Raw genomic sequence first — 19423 nt, 5'->3', positions numbered from 1 at the left:
GACATAAAATCTTTGCGAGTCGGCAGTTCCGGCGAAAACTTTCAGAACATCTATTTCCTCATTTTCGCTTATAGCTTCTGATCACGCCGCAAATTACAATGAATGAATAGCAACGAATAAATTTTCAAAATGATTATATTATGTTTCTTTTCGATTAAGTGCGATACGCCTACACAAAATTTCTCTAGGTTGCTCGAGGACTGGGTCAAAACTACAAAATTTTTTTCTTGCCCCATTTTATCCTCATATCAGCACGATCTGAATCCTGACTTAACATAGTAGAGTTGCACCGTTTATTGGCTATTTATGGAAGAAGGGATCGGCTGCAAATACTATTTGTTTTGCGTTTACAAAGTGAGAAATATGATTATTGTATTTGATGTGTTCCTTTCTTTTCTTCCTTTTTTGTATTATGTTACTAAGAACAAGTTGGAATTGATTAGAAATTATGACAATTGATTGAAAATTTGCTTAGACATAATTATTCAAATGTTCCGGTTGCAAGAACGAGAATTATTCTTTTGCCTTATGACGGCTATCATTGATTTCGCCTGCTTGTAAAATGATTCGATGCAACAAAACGATATTTTCGATTATCAAATAAGCGATATCTAAGTGAAGCTTTCTGCCTCAAAATTTGAAAAAGATCACGTGACTACTTCATATAAGATAAATGTTATTAAATTTGCAAAGAAAACTGTTAAAAAATTAAACTGTCTGAGGATTTATTAATAGAAAGTGACAGTGAATAAAAAGTGACAATTAAATAAAAGAGGGGAACATACTCCTCTCCCCCAGTTTAGAAATTAAAATTAAAAGTAATATAAATAATTGATATTATGGGAACACCGAAAAGTTCCGTAATATTTGCCGAACCACTTTGGTAATGATTTTGATAAAATTAACAAAAATATGGTTTTATAAAATGTGGCAAAATTTGGTTATTTTATAAGGATACTTTAGACCATTTTTCGGTTAAAATTATTTTTCAGTGTTGTATTTTTTACAAACTGTGAGGTAGGTAATAAGAACTATAATTTGGAAAACTAGAATTTTCAGCAAAACGTTACTACAAGAACGGAAAAATTACCAAATAAATTGTTTAAATACCGTATATTTCGGCTTTATTAACCAGAAATATGTTGTTTTTTCTTCTTTTACCACAATTATCATTATCATAAATTACGGTAATTTTACCAGAATTTCTTTCTCCGTGGTTTTAATGACAAATAACTTAATGACGATACTATATTGTACTAACTTCCAAGTTTCTCTAACCCTTTTTTACCTATGATTAATTACACTTGAAATGTTGTTCATTTTCATTATAGAATTATGCCAGTAATTGTATTTCTTCCGGATTTCAGATTTTGTAAGATTTACTTACATTGTAAATTTTAAAAAAGTAAACAAAATACTCTCTAGATTATCAGTGTATTTTCATGTCTGTTCTGATGCCGATAGCAGACTGGCTTTGTCCCGAGTATCGTACTTTAAAGACCTCTGATTTAACTAATAATTTAACAATATTCGAACTTCAAAAAAATTCTTACAATCTGAGTAAAAGTGCTTTATTTGTTTTTGAAATAAACCATTCAATTCACGAAAATAAACAATATCGATAACAACTTCAATGAAACTCAAGACTATAAAATCATTCATTCTTATGGAATACAAAAAAACAATTTTCATGATTCAAACTCGTACTCACGTTTACAATACGCTAAAAGTAAACAAAATACACTGTAGATTGTTAGTGTATTTTCATGTCTGTTCTGATGCCGCTAGCAGGCTGACTTTGTCCTGAGTATCGTACTTTAAAGACCTCTGATTTAACCAATATTTTTATAAATACTCGAAATTCGAAAAGCATTTTTTACAATCTGAGAGAAAGTGCTTTATTTTTTTTTTTGAAGTAAACTATTCAATTCTCGAAAATAAACAATATCAATAGCAACTTCAATGACTCTCAAGTCTATAAAATCATTCATTTTTATGGAATGCAAAAAAAAGAATGCTCATGTGTGATTACTCATACTCACCCTTACAATACGCTAAAAAATAAACAAAATACGCTGTAGATTGCCACTGTATTTTCATGTCAGTTCTGATGCCGCTAGCAGGCTGACTTTGTCCCGAGTATCGCAGTTTAAAGGCCTCTGATTTAACCAATATTTTAACAATTCTCGACATTCAAAATTTTTTTTCCTACAATCTGAGAAAAAGTGCTTTATTTGTTTTTGAAACAAGCTATATTCAATTCTCGAAAATAAACAATATCAATAGCAACTTCAATGAAACTCAAGACTATAAAATCATTTCTTTTTTATGGAATTCAAAAAAAAAAAAAAAAAAGATCTTGACTGATTACTCATACTCACGCTTACTACCTCAATTTTTAAACAAAAGAATGAAAGGGAAAAAGAAAAAAAAACTTTTGTTTTTGTCGAGTGCCGGCCATGCTTCGAGTATTATTGAAAATCTCCTTCTTCAAACAGTTATTTGTCAAACATTGTTCACAAGAATTTTTTTTTTTTGTCGAACACTAGGAAGTTTTAAAACAAAAAGCAATGGATGAATGCTCGGATAAGATGGTAGAAGAGCGACCCTTCTTCTGAGCAACTTTCACGCATCAAGTAAAGGGGAGAGGATGACGTGAGTAATAAAATGCTGCGGACACTATAAAATGCTTAAAATATGTTCTAGGAAAACAAAGGATTGTCTGTTTCTTAGAGTCGATTCTGATTCGTTTCCTGAATTAAAGGATTTTTTTCTGAAACGAAAATAAAAGCTGGTTCGTAGTTTTGACTGAAACTCAATTCGTATAAAATGTTCTATGTGGATTAAATTGTTGGGGAAGCGAAACTTACACTGTTAAAAAAGTAAGGCAAAATCTACCAATATACGGTAAAATTTATCGTGTTTCTGGCTCTGTGGGAACTTCGGAAAGATCTGTAATTTTTTCCGACTTGCATTGATAAGAGATTTTGGTAAAATTAACAATAATAATAAAACGAAATTTTTGCCATAAGACTTGAAAAAGATGGCATGACTATTTGTTTTAACAATTTTTTTATTAAATTTGCAAAACAAACTACGTAAAAATATAAATTTCCTGAGGATTTATTATCGGATAAAAACGTGGATTAAATTATTGGGGAAGCGAAACTTACACTGTTAAAAAGTATGGCAAAATCTACCAATATACGGTAAAATTTATCGTGTTTCTGGCTCTGTGGGAACTCCGAAAAGATCTGTAATTTTTCCCGACTTGCATTCATAAGAGATTTTGGTAAAATTAACAATAATAATAAAACGAAATTTTTGCCATAAGACTTGAAAAAGATGACATGACTATTTGTTTTAACAATTTTGTATTAAATTTGCAAAACAAACTATGTAAAAATATAAATTTTCTGAGGATTAATTATCGGATAAAAAATGGTAATTAAATCGAAAAAGGGAACATATTCATCTCCCCCCTGCCTCAGAAATTTAAAAAAATTGCTTTCATTTTTAAGGCTCTGAGAAGAAAAGTACAGTTCAAACTACCAGAGTAGGGTAAAATTTACCCTATTTCTGGTTCTATGTGAACACCGAAAAAATTGGCTTTTTTTCTCGAAGTGCTTTTGGTAAAATTAACAATAAAATAGTTTTTTATAATCTTTGCTAGGATTTGACAAATGTGGTAAAGTTTTTTTAATTTTTTAATGATACCTTAGAGCATGCAAAAAAAAAACATTTATTCGATCAAATTTAATTTTCAGTTTTGTATTTTACGCTTAATGTGTAGCAATAAGGGCTAAAATTTTAAAAACCAGAATATTCATTTGAACGAAAAAATTACCAAATGAATGGTTTAAATACCGTATATTTTGATATTATTGACCAAAATTGTGAGGGTTTTTTAATCAGAAATGTCATCCCCATACAGTACGGTAAATTTACCAAAATTTTTTCACGGCGTGATACTCTAATTGTTTTAATATTTTAGGCAAAATGATTATTTTCAAACTGTTGTGAATTCAAATCAGATTTTATGTAATAAAGAGATAAAAAAATATGCAAAAATTTCAACTTTAATGACAATTTTAATATTTTTAACAATTTCAATATAATGATTTCATTTGACAATTTTAATATTATTGACAATTTTAATATAATGATAATTTTAATTTTTCATACACTCTTATATTAGAAATTGTGTAAAAAAAATTGAAGTTGAACAAAGTCGATTTATTTTACAAATTTCCAAAGCAAATAGACTTCTCAGTCTAAAAGCAAATAGTAAAAAAAACATTATGAGGATTCCTAAATGATATCCTGTTTTTTCTTAATGAATTATAGATTTATTAAGCTGATAATAAAGTTTGTTAATGCTACTTAACTTGTAAGCTTCACTTAGTGATAGAAAACCCTCTAATCAAGTTACCATTAGCAAGCTTATTGTCAGATTTTTTTTATTATTTTATTCTGAGAGAAAATTATTATTAGTATACGAAGGAGAAAAGTACATTAAATCCCGTTTCGCTATATTGAATGTCAAATCACATCGCGTGATAATTTTTCACGCGTCATTTAATGACAATGCATGATGCTCGTTTTATAATTAATAATTCAAAGAAATGGATAATGAAAACAAATACCTTTGAGGTAAATCCTTTTTTTATTTATAAAGAGAAGTAGCTCACAGATAGAGCCGTCGTAAGGGTGGGGCAAACGAGGCATTTTCCAAGGTTTTCTCATTTTTAGAACTCAAATTAGGCCCGGGATTTTCCACTCTAGAGGCGTTCATTTCGGTTTAGCAAATAAATAAAATTAAAAAAATAACTGTATTTTTAGCTTTGTTTTAGTTCAGGTAACAAATTATAAAAGAAATAAAAGCTTGCATTATAATTGCGACCAACTACGATCAAGATAAAAATCACCAAAAAAGAGAACGAGTCGTTAAAGGCAAATTAAGGCGTCGAATTGCAAATTAGCGGTAGGATCTGGACCAGTGATATTTAAAAATGCATTTTTAAATAAATAAATGAATTTTTAAATTTATAAAGGATTTTTTTATATAATATTCCCTATTTAAAAAAATTTTATTGTTTTTGAAGTTTATTTTTGGTTTTGAAAATATTAATATTTATTTTTGGTTTGCTATTTTTCATTTTCAATCATAAGGATAGAATGGAGTAGCTGAAATCATGAATTATGAAAAATAGAAATCTATTGGTACATAGAAATCTATCTATGTTCATTTCTATGCACAGAACTCAAAATCATAAAATTTTATATATTTAAAAATCTATATATGATTTTTTAAGCAGAATTCTTAAACCCAAATTTCTCATTTCTAATCGTTCCTTATTCCCGCACTATACCTGTATATATTATTAATAAAAATTAAAAGATTCATAATTCGAAAATAAAAATAAAATTTATGGTAGTTGTAATAGAAAAAGTTCAAGTTGTCCATTTTTAAGGATGACTTTTGAAAAAAAAGAATCATAGAATCGGTTTTGATAAATTAGGAGGGAACCTAAAGTTTTTCTCACCAAGTCTAGTGATGGCTCTGAAAAAAACAGGCGTATTTAATAGTTGAAGTATAACATCGAAACAGCGTAATGAGTTTAAATTCGGTTTATGCTTGATATTTTATTTTCCACAGCTATAACAATAACTTTAACTAATATATTGAGGTAAACAACGCAATAAATCATCCAACCTTCCTTTTATATTTTCATAATGTATTTTAAATGGAATATTTTGGATCGAAGCAAGAATATTTACAAAACAAGATTAAAAAAGTGTTATAGATGACAATGAATATTATCTGGAAAAAATTATGGCTTTATTTTAATTAATGTTGAAAGCAATAGAACTTTATTAATTAAAACGTATTTTGATAATTTAATAATTATTATCTTGTGACAGATAGGAAAATATATTACCTCATTAATCATTCTAATTTTACCTAGAAATGAATGCTAAATAAATACCTTTTAGGTTTCGTTCTTTTAAAATATTAAAATAGTTTTCCTATAAGGAAAATATTATGAAAAGCTTTACAATAGAGAAATTATTGAAGATTACAAAGTTTTTACTTATTTTATGCAAACAATTTGCTTCGATAGTATTCACATATTTAAAAATGTGAAACAAATAAAAATAGTTTTATCTCTAAAAGAAATATTGAAATGATACTCTTTTTAAATAATTTTCCTCTTCTTCTGAGTTAATATTTTGAGTAACAATAAACTTTTTGATTTCATCAAATTCGAGAATCGCTTGTTAATATTCAACGACCGAGATTCTAATAGACAGCAATCGACTCGCTTTAGAACCATTAAAGAGAAAATTCACAAACTTTCTTCACAATAGACAGACAACGGGATTTATTTTTGATTGCCGGAATTATTTTATCGCTTTAGTGGTTAAAAGTCATTCTTGGTTTTGATATGATCTTATGAATGAAACAAAGAACTATAAATAACAGGATATGCAAGAAAGATTAAGAAGAATTTAAATAGCAGCCAAATTTGGGATTTTTTTATTTATTTCGAAGCATAAAAGACATTAGAAATTTTGTGATTATTAATCTAATACAAATATTCTTAAACTGTTGACCGCAGACCCTCGGGGGCTCACAAAACGGTTATATTGACTTTAAATTTAAATCATTTAATAAAAATAAGACTAGGTCAAAACGTTTTCTGGTCGGCACACAAACGCACGCACAATTTAACTATTTGGCACACACACGCATAACTAAACAATGCTGAGTAAAAATTTAATTATATTTATTCAACTGCAAATGATCTTACTTCTTAGAACCGAGTAACTTGTACTTGTAAATAAAGCCCCGCTTCCTCACACTGTAAAAAGTTCCGATTTAAATTGCGATAAAAAGTACCGGTACTCAAGGTGCCGGTATTTTTTACAGTAATATTTACCGTAAAATCACTGAATCACTCTAATTAAATAAATATTATCGTAAAAATTACGGTATAATATTTCACGGTAGAAATGAATTTTACGGTAAAATGGATTTTAAAAATGATGCACCCAAAGTGCCTGTACTTTATACCATAATTTGATCCGCAAATTTTTGCATTGCAGTTGATTTCATTCAGCACAGCATTTTTATGTGAACTGATTTTTCGGTTCCATTATTTATGACATCAGAGAACTTAATATAAAATGAACTTCTAAATAAAACTTTCTAATATGGAGCCTGATTTTAAAGTTCTGTGAAATTTAAAGTTTCTTAAAAAACTGAACTTATTTTATTGAAAAATTTTTTTTTACAGAAAACCTTATAATCAGATCTATTTCGAATATGTTTTGATTAGTTTTTTTTTTATAAAAAATAATTATATTTCTACCCATTAATGTTCTTTATATGTTCATCTCCATAAACACTCAACACCATTTATTAAAATAACAAGTGATTAAATTTTGCCAATATTTATTATAAATAACTGCTTATAAAATTCATGAGCTAGAAATAAAGTATGAAAAAAAAGGATTAAATATCTAAAGGAAATTTGTGCTAATTAAACTCCTGGGACCGTATTGCATTAATAACTTTTACTCTAGTTTATAAATATTTATGAGCATTAATAAATCTTTCCAAGAAAATATTGTTTCATGTGTTCTAATTTTTAAGCATTAATATCAGAATAGTTTTGTATTCTACCAATAAAAGTAACGATCTTTATTATACATATATATAAACTAAAATAAGCATATTCGATGTATATAAATAACGTAAAAATATTTTAATTACTTTAATATAGAGTTTTTAATTTGTAAGTAATACTTTGTGTATAAGATTATCTTTTTTATTTCAAAAATTGTTAAGAAGAAAGGTAAAATTTATTAAGGAGCTAATAATAAAATAAAATAATAAAATAAAAAATATTATNGCATTAATAAATCTTTCCAAGAAAATATTGTTTCATGTGTTCTAATTTTTAAGCATTAATATCGGAATAGTTTTGTATTCTACCAATAAAAGTAACGATCTTTATTATACATCTATTATATATAAACTAAAGTAAGCATATTTGATGTATATAAATAAGGTAAAAATATTTTAATTACTTTAATATAGAGTTTTTAATTTGTAAGCAATACTTTGTGTTTAAGATTATCTTTTTTATTTCAAAAATTGTCAAAAAGAAAAGTAAAATTTATTAAGGAGCTAATAATAAAATAAAATAATAAAAAAAAAACATTATTATGTCAAAAAAATTTTATGAATAGTTTTAAAAACTCCAAGTAAACATTTATAAAATTATCAATATTGATTTATTAATATTTATTTATGTCTCATTTATTAATTTATTATTAAATTAATAATAATAAATAACATAATAATATATAAAAAAATAATAATAAGTTAATTTTAAATAAGTACCTGAATAAATAAGTAATTTTACTAAGAAATTACTTTTAAATTATTTATTAGTAACTTCATGATGGTGGTGGTTAGTCCATTTTAGTGATTAATGGAGTTAGCATCATTTCAGCATTAAGCATATTAAAGCCGTTTCTGATACATTTGAATTTGGATATGAAGAAGAGACATTTATCCCAAAAAAATAAATAAAATTGTTTAGGAAAAACTGATTTATTATATAAATCTTATTATAATGAACATAAACATAGTTCATTATTATAAAATTAGGAAAGAAAGCCCCTTAAAGAGATCAAGAGAATCACACTTGTTCTCTCATCAAGAAATATCTTTAATTAACGTTCGGGCTGAGGGCCTAAACCCAATGCAACGGATTCCAATTGTTCCCAACGGATAGATAGGAGCGTAGGCAGAGATACATGGTAGGCGATTTAAAGAAAGATAAAATAGTCAAACGCAAAGCCAACCCCTCGTAGTCAATATTAAATGTGAAAATAATTGACACTTAATATTGATTATTGATCTAAAGCTAATCCCCAAAGAGACAGTGCGAATTAGTTTAACCATGTAACGGAAACACTTTTATGGTAAAAAATGAAGATTAACGAGTTATAAATAGATTTTGTTTTAGATTTAGTAAGGCATCACGTTAATATTATACTTTAATGAAATTATTATTTAACTAAAATAATTCTTCGAATATTGTAAAATTATAATTCAAATGTAGATTTAAATAATGCAAGGATATTTTGTTAAGTCTTTTTTAAGATATTAAAATAAAGAATTGAAATAAAAATTAATCAAATAATATTATTATTTAAGTATGTAAATTATTTTGTAGAAAATTTTAAGATTTAACTAACTATAAGTAGATTTCAAACGTTTTTAATACACGCATTTATCAATTGTTTTTAGCTGGTGCTTATTGATTAGAAATTATTAAAATACAATGGAAAAATAAAAACTGCAATATTGTAATATTCTCAGTTTTTTAAAGTGTATACAACAAACAAATTATTCAATTTCAAGAATAAAAAAATTAAAGAAAATGAAAATCATAACATTTTGTGGATTTTTCGATTTATATTTCTCAATAGTTTACAATTTTGAAAGCCTTTTTAAAGCTTATTTATTAATAAAAGTACGTTAAATTTATTGAATGTACAATTATTTTAAATTAAGCAAAAAATAAAATTGCGATATATAAAAAATATGTAAATATGTATATTATAAAATAAAAAATATGTATATTGTAAGCATACCTATTTTTAGCCAATAACAAACTTCTCTTCGTCGATTTTGAACGTACTTTCAACAAGTTTTATCAATTTCATTCACTACACCGAACTTAAAACTTCGCTTCGCTGGAACCCAGATCACTTTAACTAATGTTCTTTGTAGCTGGTACATTGAGGATTCAAATGAGACATTAAGGAACATTACTCACAAACCTCCAAAGAAAACGGTACAAGGTTGATTGAAGAGTAAAAAGATGGAAAAAATGCGGCACATTCACCCATCCATGGGTCTCGAATGGCGCAAAGATGCTGACAATGCGTTTACAGACTGATGCATTCGTCGTTATGACTAGATCTCTACTGCAATATGTAGGTCAACTAGGTATAAATCCTGAATCAAACGGCATCTCACTAGCGATTTTAAATGATATTTAAGTTTTGGACGAAAATAAAACTGAATTAAAAGTTCTACCTTCTTACGCATCATTAACAAATCAGGTTAGAAAGTTTTTTTTAAACAAAATCTTAACTGGTCTGGCAACTCCTTCCATTTATCGAATTGTATTGGGTATTAAAAGAAAGTAAATTTAAACCATCACTTTCCTTTTATATAATAATAAAAGGAATTTTCAGAACGTTAAAAGTAATAATGACTATTTATTTGTATTGGTAAAAAATGAGTAAAAATATTTTTATTTCTTTTCGACTTAAATAACCTAACACGTTAAAATCTTGAAGCGATAGAAATATTACCATAAATCATGAAATACTATATACACTAAAAAATTTTAGTTTGGATGATATATTACAGTTTAACGTTAAAAAAATATGTATCGTTTATTTCGTAAATAAAAAAATAATAATAGTAAACAGTATATTAAGTTTACGTTTTATTTTAATTTCAGTAAAATTTATAAATCTAAAATTCGAGTCATCAAAAGTATATAAAAAATATTTACCCTTATTCATTTATATAGCATTCATAAATAATGCCATAAAAATATGACAACTGTATTAATAGCTGTATTCTCCTCTGCTCATGCTTTAGCTCAGATGAATAGTTTTTTAGTTTTTGATTTACTAAAATCTCTGCATTTATTATACTATTTACGTATTTTTATAAGTTTGTAGTTAATAGCTTTAATTTGCACGATGAAAAGAATTCTGAGAATTCTGAAATTGCCGTACTAAATGGTAATGACATTTCGGGTAAAAAAAAAACTACAATTCTGTTAATGAAACCAAATATACTGTATTTAAACCATTCATTTGGTAATGTTTCAGTTCATATGGTAAGGATTTCTTATTACTACATTTAGTAAAAAAATACATAACTGTAAAGTAAATTTAACCGAATAAATGGTTTTTATGCCATGCTCTACGCTACCGTGATGAAATTAACCAATTTTACCACATTTACCAAATTTTATCACATATTATTGTAAAATCATGTTTTATTGCTAATTTTACCAAAATCAGCACTTAAGTGCTTCGAAAAAAATTACCGAGCTTTCTGGTGGTCTCATAGAGTACTGACATTGACTGTACTTTTTTTTCTCAGTGTGTTCTTGAGATTATAAACAAGGGTTAATCAGTTTTGGAAATGCATTATGGAAGAAAAAAAATTATTCCAACGTAATGTTCACAAAAAAAACTTAAGTATTCTTTCGTTTATTTAGTACTTGCAATGTTATCTAGAAATAATAAGAAAGCCAATTTGAAACTTCTGCAGAAAACTGAAAATAGTTCTAGTGATAGCTTACTAGTTTCAGTGATAATGGTCCTCATCAATTTCTCTAAATAAATTTGCTCATGAAGCATTAATATTTTTCAAATTTTATTATAATTAAAATAGGGCTTAGCCCATGTAAAAAAATTACCAAAAATTTGGTGTAATAGCTGTCACTATTTTTTGCGTTAAAATAAACTAAGTATATTTTTAAGTACGTAACTCAAACTATCGTACCAAAACATTATATAAAATTGACAAAATAACAATTGTTTGTAACTATTAGTGCAAATATATTATTTACAATGAGCTTGTTTTTTAAACGAAATGTTTTTGATATGAAGCCAATAAATTGATTCGAATGTTCGTGAAAATATATTACAAAACAAACAAAAACTGAATAAGCAAATAAACAAACTATAACAGTGAAAAAAATTTATAAAAAATGTAATTACACGTACTGTAAAAAACTTTTGTTTACCTCAGCACCAAAAACGTTTAGCAACTATACATTGAAACTTTTTACAGTGCAAGCATTGACCAAGTACAGATCTGATACATTACAAGTCAAAATTATTCATTAAAAATTTTTAATTTTCATTATTTGTCAATGTTTTTGAATTATTTAATAATATTTAAATAATTCTCAAAATCAAATATAATTATTTTAAAGAACAAGTATCTTTCTAGGATGTATCAAGCAATACTCTGCAGTTTGAATATTTAATTTCGCCATGAAAAGCAAGCTTACCCGTCACACGAGATAACATACTTAATACTTCAATGAACACATGTTTTTGTAAATATTTTTTCCTACACCCTTTTTTATTAATAACTATTAAAGTGGTTATGATAATTTTAACCTATTGCACTCGAAGGCTTCTTTCTAGTACCGTAAATTATCTACCACATTGAATGTTACACAAATTTACACTTTTATGGTACTGTGCAAGCCTTATTTAATGGCCTCCAAGTGTTATATGGTAACTGTAGAAACTTTATTTAATGGCCTCCAGGCGTTATATGGTAATTGTGCAAACAGTGGACTTTTTGGGCAGGGATAGCCTGGTTGGTAGGGAACTGGAGCCATGTCCAAGAGTTCTTGGGTTCGATCTCAGCCGGCAGAAGACTCTCCCTGTAGTAACAGATGATTGATGTACGTTTCCTCCAGTTCCCATAACAAATCAATACCTCTGAGGGTACTGATCCAGGAGTTTTCCTGTTTTCTGGATTGGTTCAAAATTACAAGGCTACGGAGTTGAACATTAGTAGTCGTAAACCCAAAATTGGGTCGGCTGTTCATCGTCAGTTATGTATATAAAAAAAACAGTAGATATTGTTTCGGAAACTCGTAGTGAATGCATCAGTTTATTTTTCATTAAAAAAAAATCTGTAAGAAGATAACTGCAAAGTGCAAAGATAAGTTCAAAAGGTTAAATACTTTTTTATTTTAATCAAGCCTATATTCTCACCAGTTTCTAAATCTAATTTATTTTTAATGTACTTAAACTTATGAAATTTACATATTTATGTATTACATATTAAAGCGACTGCAAATTAAGAGAAATACTAGGACTAGGGTGTCATTAAAATGTTCTAAATTTCCGAATGACTTGGATATGTTTGGCAACTCGTGTGCATTTTTGATGAACATAATATAACATAGAACTTATCAAAACAGCATGACAGTATTAATTCCATATGTGGTTCTAACAAAGTTTACTTTTTAAAAGCACTTTAGTCGCTTATTTTTTGAAAATATTTTGGAAATATTTGTCTTATAATTGCAATTCTAAGCTAAAATATATAAGCAACTTTTTAAAGAAATAATAAAAAACATAAAAACCATCTAACTTTTTTCCCGACAATTAGAAAATAACAAAAAGTATCATTGAGCTTTAATAATTTAGCTGAATATTTAGACATAAAAAATTGGGTAAGAAAATTATAACCTCTTAGAACATTCTATTTTTTATCATTGATGTCATCTTGTAAGATGTGTTCATATTTGTTTGATAAGAATTGCAGTTCTAAACTAAAATATATAAGCAACTTTTTTAAAAAAAATAATAAAAAACATCTAACTTTTTTTCCAACAATTAGAAAATAATAAAAAGTATCATTGAGCTTTAATAATTTAGCTGAATCTCTAGGCATTAAAAATTGGGTAGGAAAATTATAACCTGTTAAAACATTCTATTTTTTATCATTAATGTCATCTTGTAAGATGTGTTCATATTTGTTTGATAAGAATGCAACCTATTGGAGTGATCTGAGAAAGTGCGTTAATCGGTTTTAACGACGTATCTTCAACCGTTACTTTTGACTTTTCAAACGTAAGAGGTAGAAGATTTAAGCGGATTAAACATAGCAATAACATCAAAATGCCATTGGTATACAAGATTGAGCTTCGAATGAAAATAATGGGAACACAAAGCCTTTAGAGGCGATGGCACTGAAGGCACAAAACAAATCGAACTAAATCGTAAGTAATAAAAAGATAATCGGTCCTGAAGTAATATTAAAGATATTTTTGATCTTTGGTATACTTTGCAAAAAATAAATAAATAAATAAATTTAAAAAACTTATCTTGAAGTTTTGAAAAAAGTATCACCTGAAATAATCTTTTTCTACAAATTATGTGAATTTATATTCTTAATTGTGTGAATTTATAATATTTATATGACAAATGCACTTATGCATTTATAGGAATATGCTTTTGATAGCTTATCTTATTTATTTATGAAATTATTTTTTATTAGGATAAGTATTTAGGATATTTTTTAATAACCAATTAGTTAAAATACTAAATTAATATAAACTCTGTTATATCCCAAAAATAAACTTCAGATAAAGAAATATATATATTAAAATACTTATTCTTTAATAAATGTTAAGAGGAAAAAACTGAGCCTGAATTATTCTTGTAACTTTTTTTTGTTTCTTTTGATTTAATGGTGGTAAATCTGCTGGCATTGAAACAAATAGATCGCAGAATATAAATTTTATTTCATAGCGTTTTAAATGCTTTGCGATGCGTTTACAATATTTTAAAGCACGTAAATAAAACGTTTTAGTTAAGGTTGTGAAAGGCGATTTCCTTTACGTCGGAATAATATTATTTTATGTAAGAAGTAAATAAAAATGTTTGTCTGTGAATTCAACTTTTTAAATTCATTTTATTATCTGCTTGCAGTTTTATTATTATGTATTAATTTTTTTTTATTTAAAAAGTATTTTATATCTATATTAAAACATATATTTTAAAGTGTTAGTTATACATACCTGTTTTATAATCTTTTTGAATACAAAACCTTTTTGAAACTTGTATTTATTTGAATATTATTGTATTTAAACCTTTAGAAATGTGCATTTTTAACCAAAATATTGTTCTGTTGAAGAAGAAATAAAATGATGTATGAAAATCTGAAAACTTGAAAATTTAAACAAAAATGAAAAAAATTCAAGCACCAAAAGCAATTAGCTTTTTATTATTGAAATACACTATTTTCAAGATTGAATTACGCATGTATTTTTAAAAGGACGCAGAGATTATGTTATGAATTGACTGCTTTTGTCATTTTATAAAACTGTGTGGTAGGAATTGGGTAATTCAAAATCGTGTGGTGTAAGAATCTGTGTGTTATAAAATACAGAATGCAAAAATTAATTTGGAGAGAATGAAATTTTCTCCATAGTTAATTAAAAATGTTAAGAATTTAATAGTTAATTAATAATGTCCTGTTAAATAGGATTTCAAATCTGAAATTATACATTTTCTCAGAAAGCTAAATATATATATAAATATATATATATACATATGTAAGAGAAAGAAATTGCACGTTAATCAGATTTTAAAAAAAAAATCAGATTTAAAATGCNTATATATATATATATATACCTATCTGATCCTTTGATAATAACGCTTACGACAAGAAACATCTGATCTTAACTTATCGCATCATAAAATAAATATATTATCTTCACGTCTTACGTAGCAGAGAAGTGGGGATACTTAGCATTCACTCGAGGGAATTTCATGAAATATTGATTAAGAACACATTATTAAATTGCATAAAACTACAGCTTGTAGAGAGAAATCGAAGGCAGATTTAAAATTAGCAATGTAAAAATATCTAAGATTCGTTCAAAACTCTCATGTAACTGACAACAACAAAAAAAAAGGTTGTTCGCCATTTATATTAGTGATATTTGAATAAATTTATTCTGAATGAATGAACTTGATAATAAATTACAAAAAGCTATGAAACAAAATTGCCGAGTATTCAATGTAGCTCCCTAGTATGTGACATCTCTATTGTAGCAAAAGACAGTGATGGATTCAATTAAAAATTATCTAAAACACGTAGGTTATCAGTGAAGATTTATACTTTCTTGGAATGAATAAAGTACAAGCATAGATGGTGTTTGAAAAAATTGAGCAGATGCGAGTGAATACTTATATGTTCTGTTTTGCAATAAAATTGTCTATAAATTTCTATGGTCCAAGATTGAAACAATTAGAACTTCGATACTAAACCATATTATGACACCATTTCTAAATGTGGAAGATTTGTTATCATTTTAAACTTCGAGGAACTAGAATAGTCAATCATCAATGATTTACATTGGACACATGTATACATTAGAATAATGAACGTCATAATAATTGTTATGTTCCTATTTTAGTTTTAAAATGAGTGTCTCACATTTGCTACATTTTCTGTACAGTTCGGTTGCGCTTAAGTATTTAGTCTAAAGCCTTCAAGAATTTTAATCGAACATATCTTAAAAATGTTAGCCCTTTTCTTACGAATAAAATACAATATTACATTGAAAATAGTATATTTCAGTTTCAGAACTTTGAACTGAGTTAGAAAGAGTTATGCTGTCCACGGACATTGTGCCTAGAAATTTCCATTAATAAGGCATCAATTTGATGGAACAACGATTCGTAACCGGTGATTTCGCATGTTGTCCACTGCATAATGTTACGATTAAAGAAAATTTGTAATGGGCGATTGAAGCTCAATAAGCGGAAAAGCATTTGAATCTTCCAGAATTCTTTTCTATTTTTAAAATTTTTAATAAAGATTTTGAGGCACAACCAATTTTTTGGTTATATTCGGCATGTGTTTACTCCCTCCCCCCAAATGGTTCAAAAAAAATCCCCATTTTTTGGGTTTTGCAATGACAATTCGATACGAATACCGAATTCGGCTCGCATACACCCCAGTGATGAAGTAAATTATCCTCAGTGCTAGACGAATCATAGGTTAGAGTCCCCTTGCTGTCAGGTTAACCGTGGGAGATTTTCGTGGCTTTTCTCCCCGTGTAACGCAAATACGGGTTAGTTTCATCAAAAAAAGTCCCCATTGAAGGCAAATTTCTCTCAATACATGGTCTAAGAGTTCCCTTGTCTTCTAGATTGGGTTCAAAATTACAAGGCTACGGAGTTGTACATTGGTAGTTGCAAACTCAGAATTGGGTCTGCTGTTCGACGTCGGTTATAAAATAAAATTAAATGATGATCATTTAACCTTTAAAAGCAACCTAATAGTTTGGATAAAAAAGTTATCCCAAGCAAAAATTTTATTTTTTTGTTCATTAAAGTTCTTTGTTGCCTCGATTTCTGGCCATTAAAAAATAACGAAACATTATAAAGAATGAAACAAATATTGCGAATAAAAAAGTTTAGAATGAGTATTTTGCCTGTGCTATTTGCTAAAATATTTTTACTGTCAAAAATGGAATTTTAATGGAAAACGTAGAATAAAAAATATTACTTTCATTCTATTTTCACAGCTAAATAAATTTTATAAAAATTTTATGTGTATTATTTTTGAAGGCATTAAAAGATCCTGAAGACAAAAATAGGAATCGTTTCCCCATAGTGAATTTTCATACGAAATATTTTAAAAGTTCACAAATGGCTATTTCGAGCACTCTATAGAGGGTTTAGTACGGTCAAAATTTCAATATTTATAAATATTAGGAGCATTTCTCCAGTTAGCCATAATTAAAACTATTTTCTAATGCAAAAAAAAAAAGCTTATTTGGAAAAAAACGTAACTACCAAAGATGGCCAATTTACACTTTTGAATGTCGTATTTCAGACATTGACGATTATAAAGATAATGATGAGATAATGAGATAATGAAATGAAAATCATAAAATTTAAAGCATAACTCTGATAATATTTACGCGTTAGTGAAAAGCCTTTTTCAGTAATAATAGCAACTCGAAACATTAAATTTATTCATCATATTAATGTGGTGTTTGTTTCTTTTTCTTCATATGCATTTCAAAATTTTTAAGTAGTTCCTTATCTTTGAAAGTTGAACTTATTTCTGAAAAAAAATAAGTCATCATTTTGAAACACCTTAATTTCATTTTGATGTGTTCTCAACAAATTTACTTTCTTATGTTTATTGGGAAATTTCCAAATACCTCGGATTATTAGATACTGCTGAGAGCTTAACAAAGCAGTATAGTTAATTCTTTCTGAGTACTTTAATTGTCAATTAATGGATTTTAGAGCCAATGCGCAATCATGATGTACTTTCTTCCATAAACTATTTTAGAACCGAGTACAAAAAGAAAATAGTAATACTCTACAGCTAATTTAAATTAATATATAATTTTATATAAAAATTATAAATTAATATTATATTTTTCCATAGGTATTTATTTACATCTTTTAATTTTATCAAATAATATTTGTAATGGTAAAGTAAATGATTTTTTAATGATTGACCAATTTAATTTGGGATGCGGTAAAAAGTTCCAAAACGGAACACTGGTTTTTCAATTACATGTATATATTAGATTCTTAGATAATTGAGTTTCCTTTTCTCGATAAATAATAATTATAGATATGTTGAAATACTCATGCTTTTTTTATTGAAATTGGGGTACCCTTTATGCATGTATATATATATATAGGATAATAAACTATTAAGAACATTTTAGCTTACAAATTTTCGTATCGTAATAAAATGTTAATAATACTGTTCTTTATAAAAGCAAAAAAAAAAGGATGGGTGGAGATCCATAGTTGTCACGTAACACGCTTGAGTGCTGCAGAATCTAACAACTCACTTAATATATTTGGATGAATGAACATAGGATCTAATTAAAATATTATTCAATATTAACATTTTATTTCCTCTACAGATCTGTATAATTAGAATGCAATAATAACTTCTTTTTTTATTTCATTATTTCAACTTCCTTCGTAATGTGAAATACAAATTACATTATTGCAGCTACTTTTATGTTTTGTGGAGATTTATTTACCTTCATTTATGTAAAATATTTAAATTGTAGTTATATTTCTATGAATATTCTATATCGAAACAATTGAAATGAATTAACTGACGATATTTAAAGTATTAAAATTAATAATTCTATAACATTATACCTATTTAAAACATAAATATATTATTTGATACTGATCAACAAACACTGGTACTAATACCAAAATATCAATCAGGAAAAAAAGTCATTTGTTAGTACAAGATAAAAAATTTTATATTTTAGATACTTAATCTTAACTAGACTACAATCTTTAAACAATTTGTTGAGCTATTAAACACTAATGGAATTTTGTATAATAAAATGTTTCGCACAATTTTAAAACTGAATTATGCATTATTCCGGCAAGAAGAAAAATCTATATGTCGTAGGCTAATTAGAAGGCCCGTCTCCTTGCAATTTTGCCGATTTCGTTTATTAGGCTATTGCAGTGGACCTCGTGCACTGTAAAAAATTCTGGGTCAAATTACAGTAATAAGAATGGACACCTTGAGTGCAGCATTCGTACTATCCGTTATAACCGTAAAATGTTTACCGTAATACTTAAATAATTACAGTGATTCAATGATTTAACAGTAAATATTACTGTATGAAAATTACGGTATGTAAGATTTTTTTCCTTAAAGTTTTATTGTAAGAAGTACTAGTACTAATTTATTTCCAAAATTTGATTCGGAATTTTCTACAGAGTATAGGTGCATTGCAAGTACATATATATATATATA

The 19423-nt window shown here is 26.9% G+C and overlaps 1 protein-coding gene across 1 annotated transcript in view; it reads right to left on the bottom strand.

Annotated features, from left to right (window-relative positions):
- Nucleotides 1-10147, bottom strand: part of LOC107452986 (uncharacterized) — a 36029-nt gene extending 25882 nt beyond the window's left edge. The window contains exon 1 of the mRNA XM_016069630.3: nt 9676-10147. The gene's annotated coding sequence lies outside the window, so the exon portion shown is untranslated. The remainder of the gene's footprint in view (nt 1-9675) is intronic.
- Between the last annotated feature and the right edge of the window lie 9276 nt (nt 10148-19423).

Source organism: Parasteatoda tepidariorum, chromosome X2 (assembly GCF_043381705.1).
Source record: "Parasteatoda tepidariorum isolate YZ-2023 chromosome X2, CAS_Ptep_4.0, whole genome shotgun sequence".
NCBI classification, from domain to species: domain Eukaryota; kingdom Metazoa; phylum Arthropoda; class Arachnida; order Araneae; family Theridiidae; genus Parasteatoda; species Parasteatoda tepidariorum.
This window is presented reverse-complemented; position numbering and strand designations above follow the sequence as displayed.